The following is a 22268-nucleotide window of genomic DNA, read 5'->3' as shown; positions in this document are numbered from 1 at the left end:
CTAGGGTGATCATGGGTTGTTAGGATGTGGCAGGCTTTGTGACAGCCTTAGAGACTGGGCAGAAATGGAATATTTGCAATAACTTTCGAGGGATTCTACCTAAAAAAAATAATTATGGTAAAACACACATCACATGAAATTCACAAGCCATTTTAAAGTATAGAATTCAATGACTTTAGTACATTCACAATGTTGTACAACCATAACCACCATTTATTTCTGGAATATTTTCATCACACCAAAAGGAAACAGCACCCTTAATAAGCAGTATTGTAACTTAATAAGGAGTTGCTCCCTTTTCCCCTCTCTGCTCCCAGCCGCTAGCAACCAATAATCTCCTTTCTGTCTTTATAGATTTGCCTATTTTGGATATGGCATATGAATGGAATCATACAATTTGTGTCTGATCTCTCACTTAGAATAATGTTTTCAAGACCCATTTATGTTGTAGCTGTATATCAGTACTTTGTCCCTTTTTATGATGGAACAATATTCTATTATATGGATATACCACCTTTTGTTTATCCATTCATCTGTTGATGGACATTGGGGGTCATCCTGTGTTTCGCTGTTGTGGATAGTGCTCCTACGAGCATTCATGTACAAATATTTGTTTGAATACATGCTTTCAATTGTTATGGGTATACATCTATGAGTGAAATTGCTGGGTGATATGGTAATTTTACATTTAATTTATTGTGAAACCGACAGTTTTCCACAGCAGGGTGCTTTGCAATCCATAGGAATTTTTAGTTAGCTTTTCTATTTCTGCAAAAAAGTATGTTGAGTTTTCGATAAGTATTGCATTGGGTATGTATTAGAGTGGGTGATAACACTTTGGGGAGTGTTATCTTAATATTAAATCTAATAATCAATGAACATAAGATTTTTTTCCCCTAGATCTTCTCTCCTTCATTAATGTTTTGTAGTTTTCAGTGTACAAGTGTTGCATATCCTTGCTTAAATTTATTAAATAGTTTTTCATTTAAATGCTATTGTAAATTATATGAAATTCAGACTTCAGTGTCTATAAAGTTTTATCGGGACTCAGCCATACTCATGTATTTATGTATAGCCTGTGGGTACTTTCACACTACAAGGGCAGAGTTGACTGGTTGCAGTAGAGACTGTGATGTCCCACAAGCCTAAAATTTCTTTTGTTTCAATGCTATTGTAAGTGGAATTGTTAATTTGCTTTTTGACTGCTCATTGTAATGAGTACACAACTAATTTTTGAGTGTTGATCTTGTATCTTGTAATTTTGCTGAATTTGTTTCCTACTTCTGGTAGTTTCTTTGTGGATTCTTTAGTATTTTCTGCATATAAGATCATGTCATCTGCAAACAAAACTATTTTCTTTCTTTCTTTCCAATTTGGGTTTATTTATTTATTTACTTAGCCTAATTGCTCTGGCTGGAATTTTTAGTACAATGTTGAATATATGTGGCCAAAGCAGGCATCTTTATTTATTGTTAGTTTTGTGTTTTAGCAATCTTAACTATTTTTGGATGTACAGTTCAGAAGCAGTGTTAAGTATATTCATATTGTACATCTAATCACCAGAACTTTTTCATTGTGGGAAATTGAAATTCTCTACCCATTAAACAATAACTCCCCATTTTCCCCTCCTCCTTGCCCCTGGCAACCACCATCCTACTTTCTGTTTCTATGAGTTTCACTATTTTTGCTATATCTCATATAAGTGAAATCATACAGTATTTGTCTTATTGTGACTGGCTTATTTCACCTAGCATAATGTCCTCAAGCTTCCTCAGTGTTGTAGCATGTGTCAGAATTTATCTCCTTTCTAATGTTGAATGATATTTCATTGTACCCATGTTTTGTTTATTCATTCATCTGTCAGTGGACATTTGGGTTCCTTCCTCCTTTTAACTGTTGTGTATAATGCTACTGTGAACATGGGGTACAACTATTCTTTGAGATCCTTCTTTCAGTTATTTTGGTTATATACTCAGAAGTGGTATGGATAGAACCTATGGTAATTCTATTTTTAATTTCTTGAGGAAACACCGACCTGTTTTCTACAGAAGGTGCACCATTTTACAGTCCCATCCTCAGTGTACAGGATTCTGATTTCTCCATATCCTTGCCAACACTCGTTATTTTCTTTTGTTGTTTTGATAGCAGCCATTGTAATGGGTGTATGGTAATTTTTCACTGTGGTTTTGATTTATATTTCCCTAATGATAAGTGATGTTGAGCATATTTTCATAAGCTTGCTGACCATTTATATATCTTTTATGGAGAAATGTCTCTTCAAGTCCTTTGTCCATCTTTGAATCAGGTTATTTTGTTTGTTTTGAGTTGTAGGGGTTCTTTATATATTTTTTATATTAATTCCTCATCAGATACATGAATTGCAAATATTTCCTCCTGTTGTGTTGGTTGTCTTTTCATTCAGTTAACTGTGTCCTTTGATGCACAATTTTTAAGTTTGATGTAGTCCAATTTATTTTTACTTTTGTTGCCTGTGGTTTTTGATATTATAGCCAAGAAAACATTGCCACACGAATCCATTCTCCTATGTGTTCTGCCATGAGTTTTGTAACTTTAGTTCTTAGATTTAGGTCTTTGATTCATTTTGAGTTAATTTTTTTGTTTTTGTTTTGTTTTGCTTGTGGCTATCCAGTTTTACCAACATTATTTGTTAGAAAAACTGTCCTTTCCCTATTGACTGTTCTTGACAACTTTGTTGAAAATCATTTTACCATACATGCATGGCTTTTCAAGATTATTTTGGCTAGTTGAGATCCCTTGAAATTCCATGTAAACTTCAGGATGATTTATTTCTCTTTCTGTTACTATGTCTCTTTTGTAGACTTGACTTTCTTTTTTAATTAATATGTAGTGTTTTTCTCTTGTAACAATTTTTGATTTAAACTCTCTTTTGTCTCAGTATAGCCATCCTGGCATTTTTTAGTTTACTATCCTCTTCTGTCACTTCAATTTCAACCTATTGTGTTGTGTGTTTGTATCTAAAGAGAGTGTCTTGTAGACAATATGTACCTGGATCATATATTTGTATTTATTTTGCCAATTTATTTTTATTTTTTTATTTTATTTTATTTTTGAGACAGAGTCTTACTGTGTCACCCAGGCTGGAGTGCAGTGGTGCGATCTTAACTCTCTGCAACCTCTGCCTCCAGTGTTCAGGCAGTTCTTCTGCCTCAGCCTCCTGAGTAGCTGGGATTACAGGTGCACACCACTACACCTGTCTAATTTTTGTATTTTTTTTTTTTTTTTTTTTTTTTTAGTAGAGACAGGGTTTCACCGTATTGGTCAGGCTGGTCTCAAACTCCTGACCTCGTGATCTGCCTGCCTTGGCCTCCCAAAGTGCTGGGATTACAGGTGTGAGCCACTGTGCCCAGCCTATTTTGCCAATTTCTGTCTTTTAGTTGGGAGTTTAGTTTATTTACATTTAGAGTAAATGATAAACTGAGAAAGGACTTATGCCATTTTGCTATTTGTTTTCCATACATATTACATCTTTTTTGTTTTCAGTTTTTCTGTGTATGCCTTCTTTTGTGTTCGTTTTTTTCTACTGTGTCATTTTAATTCCTTTTGTATTTCTTTGTAGTCATTATTTACCTGGTGTTAATACTTGGAATTGCAATTAGCATATTGAATTTATAACAGTCTAGCTTGCATTAATACTAACTAAGCCTTAATATTATATAAAAACTCTGCTCCTATACAGCTTTGTCCCTGTCCTTTGTCTTCTTATTGTCACATGTTATGCCTTCATAAATAGTGTGCACATTACCATAGATTTATAATTATTGTTTTATGTATTTGTCTTTTAAATCGTATAGAAAAAAGAGAGAACATAAAAGCCAAGAATACAATAAGACTGGCTTTTGCATTTACTTACAGTAGTTATTTTACCATTTGAATTTTTTTGTGTGTTTGGATTGGAGTTACTGTCTAATGTCCTTTTGTTTCAACCTTAAGGACTTCCTTTTGCATTTCTTGTAGGACAGATCTAGTACTAATAAATTCTCTCAGATTCTGTTGATCTAGGAATGTTTTCATTTCTCCTTCATTTTTGAAAGGCAGTTTTGCCAAATGTAGAATTTTTGATATTTTGTTTTCTTTTGGCACTTGAAAGGTGCCATTATCCTACTGCCTCTGGCCTTCATGGTTCCTAATAAAAGGCTGGCTGTTAATCTTATTTCAGATCCTTTGTACATGGTTAGTCCCTTATCTCTTGCTACTTTCGAGATTCTTTGTTTTGTGACAATTTATTATTTCTCTCAGTTTGAAGTTCTTTGAGCTTATCCTAATTATAGTTTCTGAGTGTCCTGGACATAGAAATTCATGTCTTTCATCAATTTGGAAGGTCTTCAGACATTATTTCTTCAGATATTTTTTGGTTCCCTTTTCTTCTCTTCATCAGCAACTCTTCTTATTAACTTGTTGGTATGCTTGATGTTGTCTCATGGATCTCTTAGGCACTGTCCATTTTTCACCATTCTTTTTCTCTGCTCCACAGAATGAGTAATCTCCATTAGTGTCTTCAATTTTGCTGATTCTTTGTTCTCTTTGAGCTCCATTCTGTTATTAAATCCTTTCACTGATTTTTAAAAAAATTATTTTTTGTACTTGTCAGCTCCAGACAGTCCTAATTACATTTTTGTAATTTTGTTCTGTATATTAATATTTCGTATTTGGCATGGCATCGTTCACCTGGTTTCTGTTAGTTCTTTGTCTGGTTTCATTTAGCTGTTTGCGCACATTTAGAACAGTTGATTTAAATTCTTTATCTAGTAAGACCAATAACAAAGGTGTCTTTGAGGACTGGTTTTATTCATTTCTTTTTTCTGTGTGTCCGTGGGTCATATTATCTTCTTTGCATTCCTCATAATTTTTCATTGAAAACTGAACATTTTGAATATTAAAATGTGTTAATTCTAGAAATCAGATTCTTTTCCCCAGAATTTGTTGTTGCTGTTTATTTTGCATTGTTTGTTTATTTTGTGACTTTTCAAAACTATTTTTGTAAAGTTCTTTGTTGTACGTGGTCACTGAAACCTCTGTTCTGTTAGTTTAGTGGTCAGTTTGTGATCTGACAGAGATTTCTTTAAATGCCCAAAGCCAAAACAAAACAAAAAACTCTTCTGGTCTTCGCATATTGGCCCTGTTTTAGGGTGCTCTTGTAATGGTTTGCCAGGCCATTTACATCTGTGTGTAAAACTTCACTTCCTGCTTACACTGAGCCTGAAGGTCAACCAGACTGAAAGCTTAGGTTCCTCTCAGGATTTTTTTGAGCGTGCATATTGCCCTGGCCTTGCACATGACCTCAATTGCCTGGTTTATGCAGGAGCTTTTCAGACCCCTTATCCCCACCCCGGCCCCCATGTATTTCCTTCCCAGTTTTTCCACTCCCAGTTTTATCATTCCATCTGCTGCTTTTCTCATCTGGCTGCTGAGGCCAGATAATTGCCTTTAAATGTTTTCAACTAGCACTTCCTGGAAGACTAGCCCTGAGAAAGTTCCAAGGCAGGCAAAACAAAGACAGGCCTGTGAGCCACTTCTTCAGAGAGCCCGCATAGACAGATCAAAATACACAACTACAGTTCTCTGAAAACAAAGTGCATACTGTCCACTTTGGCACAGGCATCAGCAAGCCACACCAGGAATGTTCTGGGTGTACTAGGTTTTTAATTAGATTGGAGAATTCTGAAAAGCTTGATGCTGAGAGGGTTTTTTTTGTTTTTCCAGCTTAATTGTTGCTTTAGTTTGGGATGGAGTTTTGGAGTTACCTATTCCATTTTCAGCCTGCTTCCCACATCAATTTTTGAGTAATTACTCTGTGGCACAACAGATATACCTGGCCCATCTTGTCCTTTTCCTGCACTACCTCTGCCATCAGCCATTTCTCCAAAGGACGTTGTTCTTTCTAGTGGAGGATGGAATTTAAAAACCAAGAACTGGGTGCTCATTGCTAGAGGCTGTCACTGCCTCAGACCCTCTCAATTGACAGAGTTAGGAAATATATGTATGTATGTGTACATACACACACACAGAAATACATGTGTACACTTATTTTTGTATTGGTCTGTCTATACGTATTTTTTAAACAATGAGTTTACATAGACATTTCCCAGTTTCAATCTTAACCCCATAGCCTTTCTGTTTTCCATCTTTATAACTTCTTTCTCCAACAGTGAGGAACCAGGCTATGTCATTATCCACAATATTTATTTGCTCCTTCCTGTTTGTATCCAATCTTTTTTTTTTTTTGAGATGGAGTTTCACTGTTGGTGCCCAGGCCAGAGTGCAATGGCACGATCTCAGCTCACTGCAACCTCCACCTTCTGGGTTCAAGTGATTCTCCTACCTCAGCCTCCGAAGTAGCTGGGATTAGAGGCATGTGCCACCATGCCTGGATACTTTTGTATTTTTCGTAGAGATGGGGTTTCTCCATGTTGGTCAGGCTGGTCTCGAACTCCCAACCTTAGGTGATCTGCCCGCCTTGGCCTCCCAAAGTTTTGGGATTACAGGCGTGAGCCACTGCGCCCGGCCTGTATCTAATCTCTTAAACCTGCCAGTGCTACCTGTCTCCTCAGCTCTGATTTGATCCCTTAGATCACCATCTTCCTGGAATTATCCATACTTGCTATATTAAATATTCAGATCAGATTTGATGTATTAAAACATTTTAGAAGTTAAAAGGGGCCATTTGACTAAGTCTTATTTTTGGAAAAACATTATTACTTTATGTAAGCTTATCAAAGATAAAATTTCTGCTTATTGGCAGCACAGTATCTAAACCTGTCTCTCCAGGTTGTCAAGCCACTACTTTGTCCATTAAGTTATAAGGACACTTATCTCATTCATGAAGGAAGGCAGAGCTTCCTAATCACCTCCTAAAGGCCATGCCTCTTCATACTATTGCAATGGTATTAGATTTCAACATGTGAAGTTGTGAAGGGCACAAACATTCAGACCATAACACTAAATATTTTATTCTACTGGATACTACCATAAATGGGATTATTTTCTGAATTTCCTTTTGGATGGTTCATTGTTGGAGTATTTTTTTTACAGAAAACCTAACTGTTATGTGTTGATTTTGTACTCTGCAACTTCGCAAAAACCATTTGTTAGCTCATAGATTTTTTGTGGATTATTTGCTAAATAATGTTATCTGCAAATAGAGTAGTTTTACTTCTGCCTTTCAATTTGAATGTCTTTTATTTCTTTTTCTTGCCTATTTGCTCTGGCTAGAACTTTTAATACAGTGTTGAATTGCAGTGGTGAAAGCACTATCCTTTGTCTGTTCATGATCTTAGTGGGGAATATTTCAGTCTCTCACTGTGGAGTATGTTACCTGTGAGTTTTTTATATATGTGCTTTATTATGTTGAGGAACTTTGCTTCCTTTCCTCTGTTTTCTGAGTTTTATTATCCTTGAATGGTATTGGGTTTTGTATTTTTTTCCTGCATCATTGATATGATCATGTATTTATTCATTTGTTTTATTAATGCGGTGTCTTACACTGATTAATTTTCTTATATCGAACCACTCTTGCATTCCTGGGATAGATCCAACTTGGTCATAGTATGTAATGTTTTTAATATGCTGCCAAATTTGGTTTGCTAGTATTTTATTGATAATTTTTTGCATCTGTATTCATAAGGGATATTAGCCTGTAATTTTATTTTCCTGTGAAGTCTTTTTTTGGCTTTGGTATCAAGATAATGCTGGCTGACATTATAAAACTCATGGGAATTAGTTAGGAAGTATTCTCTTCTAATTTTTGGAAATGTTTGAGGAAGATTAGTATTACTTCTTTAATTTGATAGAATTGACCAGTGAAGCCATCTTACCCTGGATTTTTTGCCCTTGGGCAGTTTTTAAAAAAATTACTGATATATCTCTTTACTTGTTATAAGTATGTTGAGATTTTCTGTTTCTTCTTGAGTCAGTTTTAGTAATGTGTGTGCTTTTAGGAAATGTGTCTATTTCATTGAGTTACTTAATTTATTAGTGTACAGTTGTTCATAGTATTCTCTTATAACCCATTTTTTTGTCATGTTACTTTCATTGCTGATTTTAGTTCTTTGTATTTTTTTTCTTTACTCAAACTAGCTAAAAGCTTATGAATTTTGTTCTATTTAAGGAATCAGCTTTTGGATTTTTTGGTTCTTTGTAGTTTTCTATTTTCTGTTCACTTATCTTTGCTCTAATATGTATTATATCCTTCCTTCTGCTAGCTTTGGGTTTAGTTTGATCCTTCTTTGCTAGTTGCTGAAGGTGTAAAGTTATTGATTTCTTTCTTTTTGAAAATAGGCATTTATTGCTATAAATCTCCCTATAGGCATACTCTTGGCTGCATCCCATAAGTTGTGATACAGTCTCTTTACTTTTTCACCCATTTCTAAGTATTTTTAAATTTCCTTTTTGCTTTCTCATTTGATCCATTAAACGTTAATATCCATGTTAAAAATTTTTTTTCTGTTACTGATTTCTAGCTTTATCCTATTATGGTCAGAATTTTTTTTTTATTATTTCAGTCTTTTTAAATTTACTGAGATTTATTTTGTGCCCTAATCTGTGGGCTTCCCTGTAGAATGTTTCTTCTGCACTTGAGAATAATGCATATTCTGCTATTGGTAGGTGGAGTAGTCCACATACTTCTCTTAGGCCTATTTGGCTTATACCATTATTCAAATACTCTGTTTTCTTACTGATCTTCTGTCTGGATATTCTATCCATTAATGAAAGCAGAGCAATGAAGTGTCCAACTATTATTACCGAACTCTGCATTTTTTCATTTAAATCTGTCAGTGTTTGCTTTATATATTTGGTTCTATTTTCTTTGATCCACATATGTTTGCAATTGATTTTTTTTATTAACACTTTTCCAGTTGTATAATGTCCTTCTTTGTCTCTTGTAACAGTTTTTTACGTAAAGTCTGTTTTTTTTGTTATTGTTGTTTTTTGTTTTTCTGGTATTAGTGTACCTACCCAGCAATCTTTTGGTTATTATTTGCATAAATATCTTTCTTCATCCTTTCACATTCAGCTTACTGGTTTTGGATCTACAGTGAGTTTCTTGGAGACAGCTTATGGTTAGATCTTCTTCTTTTGTTCCCCTTATTTTCTGTTTTTAATTTTTATGGATACATAGTGAGTATATATATTTATGTGATTTATATACATGAGATATTTTGATATAGGCCTACAATGTGTAAAATCACATCAGAGTGAGTGGGGTATCCATCACCTCCAGCACTTATCCTTTCTTTGTGTTACAATCAAATTATACTCAATTATTTTAAAATGTACAATAAATTATTGTTGGGATTTGCTGGCAAGATGGCCGAATAGGAACAGCTCTGGTCTGCAGCTCCCAGAGAGATTGACGCAGAATGTGGGTGATTTCTGCATTTTCAACTAAGGTACCTGGGTCATCTCACTGGGACTGGTGGGACAGTCAGTGCAGCCCATGGAGGGTGAGCTGAAGCAGGATGGGCATCGTCTCACCCAGAAAGTGCAACGGGTCTGGAAACTCCTTCTCCTAGCCAAGGGAAGCCATTAGGGACTGAGCCATGAGGAATGGTGCACTCTGGCCCAGATACTGCACTTTTCACACAGTCTTCACAACCTGCAGACCAGGAGATTCCCTCTGGTGCCTATGCCACCAGGGCCTGGGTTTCAAGCACAAAACTGAGTGGCCGTTTGGGCAGACACCAAGCTAGCTTCAGGAGTTTTTTTTTTTTCATACCCAAGTGGTGCCTTGGAAAACCAGTGAGACAGAACCATTCACTCCCCTGGAAAGGGGGCTGAAGCCAGGGAGGCAGTGGCCTGGCTCGGCATGTTCTACCCCCATGGAGCCCAGCAAGCTAAGATCCACTGGCTTGAAATTCTCACTGCCAGCCCAGCAGTCTGAGCTCAACGTGGGATACTCAAACCTGGTGGGAGGAGGGGCATCTGCCATTGCTGAGGCTTGAGTAGGCAGTTTTACCCTCACAGTGTAAACAAAGCTGCCTGGAAGATCATACTAGGTGGAACGCAACACAGCTCAGCAAGGCTGAGACTGCCTCTCTAGATTCCTCCTCTCTGGGCAGGGCATCTCTGACAAAAAAGGCAGCATCCCCCATCAGGGGCTTATAGATAAAACCCCCATCTCCCTGGGGTAGAGCACCTGGGGGAAGGGGTGGCTGTGGGCACAGTTTCAGCAGACTTAAAGGTTCCTTCCTGATGGGTCTGAAGAGAGCAGCAGATCTCCCAGCACAGCATTCAAGCTCTGCTAAAGGTCAGACTGCCTCCTCAAATGGGTCACTGACCCCCGTGTCTCCTGACTGGGAGACACCTTCCAGTAGGGGCCGACAGACACCTCATACAGGAGAGCTCCAGCTGGCCTCTGGCAGGTGACCCTCTGGGACAAAGCTTCCAGAGGAAGGAACAGGCAGCAATCTTTGCTGTTTGGCAGCCTCCGCTGGTGATACCCAGCAAACAGGGTCTGGAGTGGAACTCCAGCAAACTCCAGCAGACCTGCAGCAGAGGGGCCTGACTGTTAGAAGGAAAACTAACAAACAAAAAGGAATAACATCAACATCAACAAAAAGGACATCCACTCAGAGACTGCATCTGAAGGTCACCAACATCAAACACCAAAGGTAAGGAAATCCATGAAGATGGGGAGAAACCAGTGCAAAAGGCTGAAAATTCCAAAAACCAGAATGCCTCTTCTCTTCCAAAGGATGGCAACTCCTTGCCAGCAAGAGAAGAAAACTGGATGGAGAATGAGTTTGACAAATTGACAGAAGTAGGCTTCAGAAGGTGGGTAATAACTAACTACTCCAAGCTAAAGGAGCATGTTGTATCCCAATGCAAGGAAGCTAAGAACATTGAAAAAAGATTAGATGTATTGCTAACTGGAATAACCAGTTTAGAGAAGAACATAAATAACCTGATAGAGCTGAAAAACACAGCATGAGAACTTCGTGAAGCATACACAAGTATCAACAGCTGACTCGATCAAGCAGAAGAAAGGATATAAGAGATTGAAGATCAGATTAATGAAATAAAGTGAGAAGACAAGATTACAGAAGAAAGAACAAAAAGGAATGAACAAAGCTTCCAAGAAAAATGGAACTATGTGAAAAGACCAAATCTATGTTTGATTGGTGTACCTGAAAGTGACGGGGAGAATGGAACCAAGTTGGAAAACACCCTTCAGGATATTAGCGAGGAGAACTTTCCCAACCTAGCAAGAGAGGCCAACATTCAAATTCAGGAAATACAAAGAATACCACAAAGATACTCCTTGAAAAGAGCAACCCCAAGGCACATAATCGTCAGATTCAACAAGGTTGAAATGAAGGAAAAAATTTTAAGGGCAGCAAGAGAGAAAGGTCAGGTCACCCACAAAGGGAAGCCCAACAGACTAACAGCAGATCTCCCTGCAGAAACCCTACAAGCCAGAAAAGAGTGGGTGCCAATATTGAACATTCTTAAAGAAAAGAATTTTCAACCCAGAATTTCATATCCAGCCAAATTAAGCTTCAGAAGCGAAGGAGAAATAAAATCCTTTACAGACAAGCAAATTCTGAGAGATTTTGTCACCACCAGGCCTGCCTTACAAGAGTTCCTGAAGGAAGCACTAAACGTGGAAAGGAACAACCAGTGCCAGCCACTGCAACAACATACCAAATTGTAAAGACCATTGACACTATGAAAAAACTGCATCAATTAATGGGCAGAATAACCAGCTAGCATCATAATGACAGGATCAAATTCACATATAACAATATTAATCTTAAATGTAAACGGGCTAAATGCTTCAATTAAATGACACAGACTAGCAAATTGGATAAAGAGTCAACACCCATCAGTGTGCTGTATTCAGGAGACCCATCTCATGTGCAAAGACACACATCAAAATAAAGGGATGGAGGAATATTTACCAAGCAAATGGAAAGCAAAAAAAGCAGGGGTTACAATCTTAGTCTCTGATAAAACAGGCTTTAAATCAATGAAGATCAAAAGAGACAAAGAAGGGCATTACATAATGGTAAAGGGATCAATGCAACAAGAAGAGCTAACTATCCTATATATATATGCACTCAATACAGGAGCACCCAGATTCATAAAGCAAGGTCTTAGAGACCTACAAAGACACTTAGACTCCCACACAATAATAGTGAGAGACTTTAACATCCCACTGTCAATATTAGACAGTTCAACAAGACAGAAAATTAACAAGGATATTCAGAACGTTAACTCAGCTCTGGACCAAGCAGACCTAATAGACATCTACAGAACTCTCCCACCCAAATCAACAGAGTGTATATTATTCTCAGCACTACAACACATTTATTCTAAAATTGACCACATAATTGGAAGTAAAACACTCCTCAGCAAATACAAAAGAATGGAAATCATAACAGTCTCTCAGAACACAGTGCAATCAAATTAGAAATCAGGATTAAGAATCTCACTCAAAACTGCACAATTACATGAAAACTGAACTACCTGCTCCTGAATGACTGCTGGGTAAATAATGAAATTAAGGCAGAAATAAAGAAGTTATTTGAAACCAATGAGAACAAAGACACAACGTACCAGAATCTCTGGGACACATTTAAAGTAGTGTCTAGAGGAAAATTTGTAGCACTAAATGCCCACAACAGAAAGCAGGAAGGACGTAAAATAGATACCCTAACATCATAATTAAAAGAACTAGATAAAATAGATACCCTAACATCATAATTAAAAGAACTAGAGAAGCAAGAGCAAACAAATTCGAAAGCTAACAGAAGACAAGAAATAACTAAGATCAGAGCAGAACTGATGGAGATAGAGATATGAAAACCCTTCAAAAAATCAATGAATCCAGGAGCTGGTTTTTTGAAAAGAACAAAATAGAAGAGCCAGAAGAATAAAGAAAAGAGAGAAGAATCAAATAGATGCAATAAAAAATGATAAAGGGGCTGTCACTACTGATCCCACAGAAATACAAACTACCATCGGATAATACTGTAAACACCTCTATGCAAATAAACTAGAAAATCTAGAAGAAATGGATAGATTCCTGGACACATACACCCTCCCAAGTCTAAAGCAGGAAGAAGTCAAATCCCTGAATAGACCAATAACAAGTTCTGAAATTGAGGCAGTAATAGCCTACCAACCAAAAAAAGGTCTAGGACCAGATGGATTCACAGCCAGATACTACCAGAGGTACAAAGAGGAGCTGATACCATTCCCTCTGAAACTATTCCAAGTAATAGAAAAAGAGGGAATCCTCTCTAACTCATTTTATGAGGCCAGCATTGTCCTGATACCAAAACCTTGAAGGGGCACAACAAAAAAAGAAAATTTCAGGCCAATATCCCTGATGAACATCTATGCAAAAATCCTCAATAAAATACTGTCAAACCAAATCCAGCAGCACATCAAAAAGCTTATCCACCACAATCAAGTCGGCTTCATCCCTGGGATGCAAGGCTGGTTCAATATAGGCAAATCAATAAACATAATCCATCACATACACAGAACCAATGAAAAAAACCACATGATTATCTCAATAGGTGCAGAAAAGGCCTTTGACAAAATTCAACACCGCTTCATGCTAAAAACTCTCAAAAAACTAGGTATTGATGGAATGTATCTCAAAATAATAAGAGGTATTTATGACAACCCCACAGCCAATATACTGAATGGGCAAAAACTGGAAGCATTCCCTTTGAAAACCAGCACAAGACAAGGATGCTCTCTCTTACCACTCCTATTCAATGTAATATTGGAAGTTCTGGCCAGGGCATTCAGGCAAGAGAAAGAAATAAAGGGTATTCAGATAGGAAAAGAGAAGTCAAATTGTCTCTGTTTGCAGATGACATGATTGTATATTTAGAAAACTCCATTGTATCAGCCGAAAATCTCCTAAAGCTGATAAGCAACTTCAGAAAAGTCTCAGGATACAAAATCATTCTGCAAGAATCACAACCATTCCTATACACCAATAATAGACAAACAGAGAGCCAAATCATGAGTGAACTCCCATTCACAATTTCTACAAACAAAATTAAATACCTTGAAATACAACTTACATGGGATGTGAAGGACCTCTTCAAGGAGAACTACAAACCACTGCTTAAGGAAATAAGAGAGGACACAAACAAATGGAAAAACATTCCATGCTTATGGATAGGAAGAATCAGTATCATGAAAATGGGTATACTGCAAAGTAATGTATAGGTTCAATGCTATCCCCATCAAGTTACCATTAACATCCTTCACAGGATTAGAAAAAACTACTTTAAATTTCATATGGAACCAAAAAAGAGCCCAGATAGCCAAGACAATTCTAAGCAAAAAGAACAAAGCTGGAGGCATCACACTACCTGACTTCTATACTACAATGCTACAGTAACCAAAACAGCATGGTACTGGTACCAAAACAGATATATAGATCAATGGAACAGAACAGAGGCCTCAGAAATAACACCACACGTCTACAACCATTTGCTCTTTGACAGACCTGACAAAAACAAGCAATGGGAAATGGATTCCCTATTTAATAAATTGTGTTGGGAAAACTGGCTAGCCATATGCAGAAAACTGAAACTGGACCCTTTCCATACACTGGATACAAAAATTAACTCAAGATGGATTAAAGACTTAAATGTAAGACCTAAAACCATAAAAACCCTAGAAGAAAACCTAGGCAATACCATTCAGGACATAGGCGTGGGCAAAGACTTCATGACTAAAACACCAAAAGCAATGGCAACAAGAGCCAAAATTGACAAATGGGATCTAATTAAACTAAAGAGCTTCTGCACAGCAAAAGAAACAATCATCAGAGTGAACAGGCAACCTACAGAACGAGAGAAACTTTGTGCGATCTATCCATCTGACATAGGGTTAATACCCAGAATCTACAAAGAACTTAAACAAATTTACAAGAAGAAAACAACCCCATCAAAAAGTGGGTGAAGGATATGAACAAATACTTCACAAAAGAAGACATTTATGTGGCCAACAAACATATGAAAAAAAGCTCATTGTCACTGGTCATTAGAGAAAGTCAAATCAAAACCACAATGAGATACCACCTCACATCATTTAGAATGGTAAGCATTAAAAAGTCAGGAAACAACAGATGCTGGAGAGGATGTGGAGAAATAGGAACGATTTTATACTGTTGGTGGGAGTGTAAATTAGTTCAATCATTGTGGAAGACAGTGTGGTGATTCCTCAAGGATCTAGAACCAGAAATACCATTTGACCCAGCAATCCCATCACTAGGTATATACCCAAAGGATTATAAATCATTCTACTGTAAAGACACTTGCATATGTATGTTTTTTGTGGCACTATTCACAATAGCAAAGACTTGGAACAAACGTAAATGCCCAACAATGATAGACTGGATAAAGAAATGTGGTACATATACACCATGGAATACTATGCAGCCATAAAAAAGGATGAGTTCATGTCCTTTGCCAGGACATGGATGAAGGTGGAAACCGTCATTCTCAGCAAAATAACACAAGAACAGAAAACCAAACATGGCATGTCTCACTCATAAGTAGGAGTTGGACAATGAGAACACATGGACACAGGGAGGGGAACATCTCACACCAGGGCCTGTTGGAGGGTGGTGGCGTAGGGGAGAGATAACATTAGGAGAAATACCTTATGTAGGTGATGGGTTGATGGGTGCAGCAAACCACCATGGCACATGTATACCTATGTAACAAACCTGCATGGTCTGCAACTGTACCCCAGAACTTAAAATATAATAAAAAATATTGTTGACTATAGTCACCCTGTTGTACTATCAAATACTCGATCTTATTCATTCTAATTACATTTTTGTATGCATTATTTGAAGAAATTTATCCACTCTGCCAATCTCTGCCATTTTTCTTATTTATTTAATCCTAATTTCTCTTTTAACACCAAATCCAGATGAAAACTTGGCTTATAATCTTTTAACAGTTCCCTTGTTTGTCGTGAATCACATTTCAAACCAAAGCATTCCCGTCAGCATTCCTTGAAGAGTAGATCTAGTAAAAACATACTCCCTTAGTTTGTGTTCATCTGGGAATGTCCTCATTATTGACAGGCATGTTTGCCATGCATAGAATTCTCAGCTGACAGCTTTTTCTTTCAGCACTTTGAATATATCAATCCAGTGACTTCTAACCTCCAAGGTTTCTGCTGATGACCTTTTTGAGGTTCTTTTGCATATGACAAATTGCTTCTCCTTTGCATTTGATTCTCTGTCATTTTTTTTTTTTTTCTGACTGTTTGCTTATAACATGTCTTGGTGGATGTATTTGAGTTTATTTTGAGTTTACTGTGCTTCCTGGATGTGTAGATTTGTGTCTTTCACCAAATTTATGAAGTTTAATTTTGGCTTTTCTGCAAATACTCTATTTCCTTCTCTTTCTTCTATTCTTCTACATTTCCCATAATGTTTTTGCTGGTCAGCTTGATGGTGTCCCATAGGTCTTTTGGGTTCCGTTTATTTTTCTTAATTCTTTTTTGCTCTGATTCTCAAACTTGATAATTTCAATAGTCTTATACTTAAATTCACAGATTCTTTTTGGCATTCCCAAATCTGCTGTTGAACTCCTCTGGTGAATTCATTATTTCAATTATGGTACTTTTTAGTTTTAGAATGTCTATTTGGTGCTTTTTTATAATTTCAATCTCTTTATTGATATTTGGTTTGTAAGTTGTTTCATGGTTCTCTCTGGTACTCGTATGTTTTCTTTTAGCTTTTGAGCATATTTAAGACAGTTGATTTAAAGTCTTTGTTTAAGAAGTGTTATGTTTGGTTTGCCTCTGGGATATATCTGTCAATTTCTATTTTTCCTTTGATTGGAGAACACTTCCAGTTTCTTTGTATGCTTTGTGATTTTCTTGTTCCTGTTGAAACTGGGTATTATAATATTATAATTTGGTAACTTTAGAAATCACTTTCTCATTCTTCTCTAGACTTTGCTGTTCTTAATTACTGAAGTCTTCAGTATCCATTTGTTTTTATGAATTTTTCAAACTTTTTTTTGCAGTCTTATGTGTGGTCTCTCTCTTTAGCTTGTGTTCAGGTAGTGTTTTAACAGGCATTTTTCCTGGAAGGCCAGGTTTCAAACAACCACCACCAAACAAAAAAGAAAAAGAAAAAGAAAAACAAAAAACTAAAAAAAAAACAACAACAAAACCCCTTTCTTATTATTTGCAAATTGGCTCTGTCCTGGGGCACTTTTTAAACACATAGCCTGGTCCATTTAGAACTTCATCTTAGTCTTCACTGCTTGCTTGAACTGAGCATAGAGATTAGCCAGAAGTAAAACCTTATGGTCTTTTCAGGTCTTTGCCAAGCTTCTCCTGTCCTGAGTATGTGCTTGGCATTCTGAATTCCCTAACCTATTTATGGCTAGTGTGCCATTATTGGAACGCTAAGCATGCGGGAGTTATTTATATCCTACTGCTTAAGGTCATTTGAAGGTCTGATTGCAAAAATTAAAAAAAATTGTAACCTCAGGCATAAATGGGCTATAAAGTACACAGTGCTCTTGATTGCCCTCATTTCCCCCCGAAAAAAGTCTCTCTTTAGCTTTTTTTTCTTCTGGAATTCATTATAGAATGGAATTTATCTCCTAGATTTACAAACTATTCTTTTATTATCTCTTCTTCCAGTTTTTATTTTGTGATAATTTGTGCAATTTTATACATTTAGATTTGTACAATTCTGCATTTTACATCCATTTTGTTTTCTTTTTTTCTTTCTTTTTCTTTCTTTTTTTTTTTTTTTTTTTTGACAGAGTTTCACTCTTTTTGCCCAGGCTGGAGTACAGTGGTGCGATCTTGGCTCACTGCAACATCTGCCTCCTGGATTTTCAAGTGATTCTCCTGTCTCAGCCTCCTGAGTAGCTGGGATTACAGGCACCTGCCACCACGCCTGACTAATTTTTGTATTTTTAGTAAAGAAGGGGTTTCACCATGTTGACCAGGCTGGTCTTGAACTCCTGACCTCGTGATCCTCCCGCCTTGGCCTACCAAAGTACTGGGATTACAGGCATGAGCCACCACACCTGGCCTATTTTGTTTTGTAGTAGTGTTCACAGAGTATTTGTTGTGTTTTCACAGTTAGGCAAATATTAACATTTAATTTTGGAATGCTGTTTTTTTTTTCTCTGACATATATATTTTTTTGAGATGGAGTCTCACGCTGTTACCCAGGCTGGAGTTCAGTGGTACGATCTTGGCTCACTGCAACCTCCACCTCCCGGATTCAAGAGATTCTCCTGCCTCAGCCTCCTGAGTAGATGGGATTACAGGCATCCACTGCCACGCATGGCTATTTTTTGTATCTTTAGTAGAGATGGGGTTTCACCACGTTGGCCAGGCTGGTCTTGACCTCCAGACCTTAGGTCTCTCCCAAGCTTCAGAATCATCTCTGTAACCTTCCACTGGACATGCTCACTTGCATGACATGAAGACATTCCAAGAGCTGCATGGCCTGCATGTGTCTTATTGTCACTCTGCACCCTTACCTCCCCCAACACCCAACCTCCTGGTACTAATTTCCAGACCTTCTAAGGCCCCTATACAGGCCCTCTGGAAGTAGCCCTTCCTCTCTTCCTTTGCTTAGTGAATTCCCTCTTTCACATCTCCACTGCTGCCCCTTAATATAGACAACTTACCTCTAATGCTGCTCTCCAGCAGTCTCCACTCTACTTTGGTGGCATTGCTTCCTGAGTGAAAACTGAATTATGTTACAGGGATTCAGGTGTGTATTTTCAGTTCACCATCTTCTGCTATTTGCATCAATGACTTGGAGTCGGGGGAGCAGGGAGCCTATGGCCTAAAGGAAGTGTGCATGATAATTGTATTTATGTCATATACTGCCAGTCCTTTAGGGCATGGGAGGAAACTATCAGCATGCCTATTTATATATTTATCTAAAAAATAAGAACAAAATTAAGCTTTCCTTATATGTGGATTGTATTTTATTTACTTTATAAATAAATATAAACAAAACTATTAGTTGCTAAACATTTTTATGGATTAGATGAGTGATAAATATCTGGAGAACACTAACAGGATTAAAGCCAAAAGTATTTCCTAGTCTCCCTCATCTCCCGTGCCTCTGCAACCATTATCTCATCACAGGTAAGACATGCTCTTAACCTGTTAAGCAATTCCATTGACTTGCCACATATTTTTTCAGGTTTTTAACCTTTTCTTAAGTTTTTGTTATATGTTTGCAAAGGAACTAAAGTTTTATCATCTCAGTGAAGTCTAATATGTTGACACACTCTCACATGAATTTGCACAGGACACTTTTATGATCCATCTGTGTTGCACATATCTGTGGTGTGAGTCCTTTAAGTCCTGTGGTAGATATGTCTCTGTATGTATGTTTCCTTATGAGGAGATAATGTTCCTCTGTTACAAGGAAGACTCTTGTATTCAAATTGGAATACTCTGAAACTAAGAAAGCTCTAGGCACATGTGGGTACTAAATACTTTTGCATTAAGTAATTAATGCACCAACAGGATATTTCTGCTATGATTTCTTACCCACAGTGTGTAACATAAAACAACATATATCATAGAGGCCCTTTATAACATTTTCTATTTAATTTTCAACAACAAAAATGGTAAGAATTAGTCCCTAAACATCTTTTCTCACATCAGCTGATTCTTATCGTGTCAGACTGAGCAGAACTGTGATTTTCCAGGGATCAGTGTCATTTAGGGATGTGACTATGGGCTTCACTCAAGAGGAGTGGCAGCATCTGGACCCTGCTCAGAGGACCCTGTACAGGAATGTGATGCTGGAGAACTACAGCCACCTTGTCTCAGTAGGTAGGTAGGAATTGTTTCCCATGTAGGAGGCCAGAATGCATGTCCTTTCTTATCAATAGAAACTTGTGGAAATTTTGTAAAATATAATATTAGGTTTGAAATTTAGAGGTCAAGGACAATGTATCCCTTTTGGATAACAGAAAGAATATTTTCCTCTGCCTCATGACAGGATTAAATGAGGTGTGTGTGTGTGTGTGTGTGTGTGTGTATACTGTTTGGGATATACTGTCTTCCTCCTTCAGGGAAACCCACCCAGTTTGTCAGAGGTAATATAATTCTCATTCACAGGATATTGCATTTCTAAACCAGAAGTGATCCTCAAGTTGGAGAAAGGTAAGGAGCCATGGATATTAGAGGAAAAATTTTGAAGCCAGAGTCATCTGGCTGAGTTAGTGCCAGATGGAATTTAAAGGTAGGCAGATCACAAAGGGTAAGTTCAGATAATAAGACCATTGAAATGTTCTTCAGGAATCATATTTTAAAATGACCCAAATATCCAGTGGCTCTGAATCACCCAGCATCTCCCAGTATCACTTCCATACACATATCTTGTGTTTTTTTTTTAAATTGTGGTATAAATTATATAGTTAAGTCACAGCTAAATACAATTATATATATATATGTATATATATATGTATGAGAGACACTCATGTATCCATCATTGAGATGAATATATAGAGTGTTTTTCAGCACCCCTGGAAAGCTCCCTGGTGTAGTCTTCCCATTAAAGAGCATCCCTCCTTCTATAAAATATTAAATATATTTGTCTATACATGCTTTTTTGAGTTGCTCATTCATTAGCATTCTACCATATTCACATTTTTTTACAGAATTATTTTAAAATAGCCTGGGCCCAGTGGTGCATGCCTGCAATCCCAGCAACTTGGGAGGCTAAGGTGGAAGGATCACTTGAGCCCAGGAATTTGAAACCAGCTTGGGCAACACAGGGAGACCCTATCTCTATGAAAACTTAAAAAATTAGGCAGGCATGGTGGCACACACCTGCGGTCCCATGCCTGGCTAATTTTTGTGATCTCAGCTACTGGGGAGCTGAGCTGAGAGTCTTGCTTTAGCCTAGGAAGAGGCTGCAGTGAGCTGTGTTTGTGCCATTGCACTGCAGCCTGGGTGACAGAGCAAGATTCTGTCTCTAAAATATAAAAAGCAATTAAAATTAAAATTAAACATTCAAACACTAATGATTTCAGCATGAAGCCTGAAAAAATTTGTGTTTGAAAAAGCTCTCTGGGTAATTCTGATAAACATTATTTATTAGGTACCATTGATATAAATATCTATGTAGGGCACTGAGAGAAAATCATAGGTAGAGTAATGGCTGCCAGGAACATAGTTGGTGAACGAAAACAGAAATGCATGAAATATTTTAAAATTCAGTGTTTAACAAAGAATATTGTTATGGCAATCCAGCTGATGTCTGTGCTTAAATGAATTATACAAACGGTTCTTTCACATTTTTTAGTAAATGAACCTGGAAGTGGTGGGAAAATTTGGGAAGGCAACTTTTTAAAAACATTGTTAGACTGTAAGCTGACAATGAAAAAACAATCAGTATAAAATTATGATGGGAATGAGCAATTTATGAGGGACAAACAGATGAACTTACCTAGAGTGAAATATATTCATTCTAGACTTGTAAAACAATGGCTTGGTTCTAATCTGAATCTAAACATAAAGATATGTCTACTTCAGTGATACCTTGTTAAAAAAAATGTGTTTCTTCTTGGAACATTGGTCTCAGTATAATATAGTACAGTTGATGGAATAAAGGGCAAATCCCATAGCCAGAATAGAACCATAAGCCTGATCCTGTGGCAACGATGACTTGTTCACTCATTGATTTCACTCTTATTGTTGCATACTTTTATTCCTAGTGAATCAGAGCTAGAAAAACAAGCCAGATGCAGTGGCTCATGTCTGTAATCCTAGCCCTTTCGAAGGCCAATGTGGGTGAACTGCTTGAGGCCAGGAGTTTGAGACCAGTCTGGCTAACATGGCAAAATCCTGTCTCTACTAAAAACATAAAAACTAGCTGAGCATGTTGGTGCATGCCTGTAGTCCCAGCTACTTGGGAGGTTGAGGCATGAGAATTGCTTGAACCCAGGAAGCAGAGGTTGCAGTGAGCTGAGATCACGTCACTACACTCCAGCCTGGGTGACAGAGGAAGACTCTGTCTCAAAAACAACAACAACACACAGAATTGGAGCATGGATTATAGGACTATCTATGAATTAGAACTTTTAGAAATTTGATTTGTTGCTGCTGTGTTGAGTTGAAAAGAGGTATAAGACTGGAAGTTTGCACGTTATTGTCATAATGTAGATGTGAGGAGATAATGGCCTAAACTGAGCCTTCAAACATAAGGCCAGCTTTATTTCTCTTACATATCC

At 37.3% G+C, this 22268-nt stretch overlaps 1 pseudogene; it reads left to right on the top strand.

Annotated features, from left to right (window-relative positions):
- The window catches only part of LOC129048437 (zinc finger protein 37A-like), a 37662-nt pseudogene that overhangs the window by 7749 nt on the left and 7645 nt on the right, over positions 1 to 22268 (top strand).

This window comes from Pongo abelii, chromosome 8, assembly GCF_028885655.2.
Source record: "Pongo abelii isolate AG06213 chromosome 8, NHGRI_mPonAbe1-v2.0_pri, whole genome shotgun sequence".
NCBI classification, from domain to species: Eukaryota; Metazoa; Chordata; class Mammalia; order Primates; family Hominidae; genus Pongo; species Pongo abelii.
The sequence above is the reverse complement of the archived record's forward strand: the minus strand, read 5'-3'. Positions and strand labels throughout refer to the sequence as shown.